Raw genomic sequence first — 2,026 nt, forward strand, 5'->3', positions numbered from 1 at the left:
AAGTACAGATAGCCTAACATTCTCCTGCAAAATGTCTTGATAAACTTGGAAATTAATTTTTCCTTTGAAGATAGCAAGCTGTCCAGGCCCTGAGGCAGCAAAGCAGCCCCAAACCATGATGCTCCCTCCACCATACTTTACAGCTGGGATGAGGTTTTGATGTTGGTGTGCTGTGCATTTTTTTCTCCACACATAGTGTTATGTGTTCCTTCCAAACAACTCAACTGTAGTTTCATCTGACCACATAATATTTTGCCGGTAGGCTGTGGAACATCCAGGTGCACTTTTGCAAACTTCAGACGTGCAGCAATGTTCTTTTTTGGGACAGCAGTGGCTGCGCTGTGCTCTTGCAGTAATCTTTGCAGGATGGCCACTCCTAGGGAGAGTAGCAACAGTGCTGAACTTTCTCCATGTATAGAAAATGTGTCTTACTGTGGACTGAAGGCTTTTAGAGATACTTTTGTAACCCTTTCCAGCTTTATGCAAGTCAACAATTCTTAATCTTAGGTCTTCTGAGATCTCTTTTGTTCGAGGCATGGTTCACATCAGGCAATAATTATTGTGAATAGCAAACTCAAATTTTGTGAGTGTTTTTTATAGGGCAAGGCAGCTCTAACCAATATCTCCAATCTTGCCTCATTGATTGGACTCCAGGTTAGCTGACTCCTGACTCCAATTAGCTTTTTTTAGAAGTCATTAGCCTAGGGGTTCACATACTTTTTCCAACCTACACTGTGAATGTTTAAATGATGTATTCACTATAGACAAGAAAAATACAATACTTTGTGTGCTATTATTTTAAGCACACTATGTTTGTCTATTGTTGTGACTTAGATGAAGATCAGATCAAATTCGATGCCCAATTTATGCAGAAATCCAGGTCATTCTAAAGGGTTCGCATACTTTTTCTTGCCACTGTAGCCTCGCCACTGTTATCGTACTGCTGCTCTTCCATGATTTTGTTTTACTTTTCTTTTTTACCTATCTATTTTTTTTAATTTAACACATTTTTCTTAACACTGCATTATTGGTTAAGGGCTCGTAAAGGAAGCATTTCACCGCATTCACCCGTTGTATTCGTGACAAGTACAATTTGATTTGATAATCATACACAGGTGAAGAACTAGGGAAGACAAAGCTCTCGGGTAATGTGGCATCATCCTCCTCCTCACCATGTATATCTCTGTAGCTGTCACAGCAGCTAGAGGAAGACGCATCGTCTCATTACCGGCATGTGTCCCAAAAGGAGTCAGTCAACTGTTCTATTATTTGCTCCCTCTGTAACCAACCGGAGGCCAAAATGTTGCTGGCTTTGTTGTTTCTCCACATCCAGACTAGATGTCTTTGAATGTTTTCCTTTTTGCTTGATAATGAGTTGAACTAGTAGGAGGTGCAACACTTTGCTGATGTGCAAATGCTTAGTACCACTTTTTGAATATTGAACGAGCCTTCTTCTTCCACTGCATGCCATTTTATGTTGATAGGAGGAAGGAGAGGAGAACAACAGCAGTGGTGTGGACCAGAGTATAACAGCACGGTTTTGGTTTTTAGGATCAGCCCCCAGCTTGTAATTGTATTATTAACTAGCTGAGGGCAGGGGAGAGGGTAATGGTCTACTTCATCACTCTGGGCCTCTAGAACCGCTTCTTCCCGAGTGATCTATGATATCACAAGTCATCTCAATCATCCAACCACCCCGCTTTTCCCTAGTCTCCTAAAACTAAAGCTTGCCTTGAAGGCAAAAAAAAAAAAAAAAAATGGCCGCATAAGAGCATTACTCATAAATATGCTCTTCCTGCACTTTTTAGGAGTTTTCTTTTTCTGGTTTGTGATAGTGTGGGGTAAATTATATAGCGGATAAATCACAATGCCAGACTTTGATCACATATGTTTTTAAGACATTATGACAGATAACAGTGTGTACTTTGTACTGACCCAAGCTCAGCTGGAAGAGGCTAAAGAGATTTGGGATAGCGAGATAAGAACAACACATATCAAGTCACGACATATACTGTTATTCACGTAA

This window comes from Oncorhynchus mykiss, chromosome 7 (genome assembly GCF_057628025.1).
Source record: "Oncorhynchus mykiss isolate SJ-2025 chromosome 7, ASM5762802v1, whole genome shotgun sequence".
Lineage (NCBI taxonomy): Eukaryota > Metazoa > Chordata > Actinopteri > Salmoniformes > Salmonidae > Oncorhynchus > Oncorhynchus mykiss.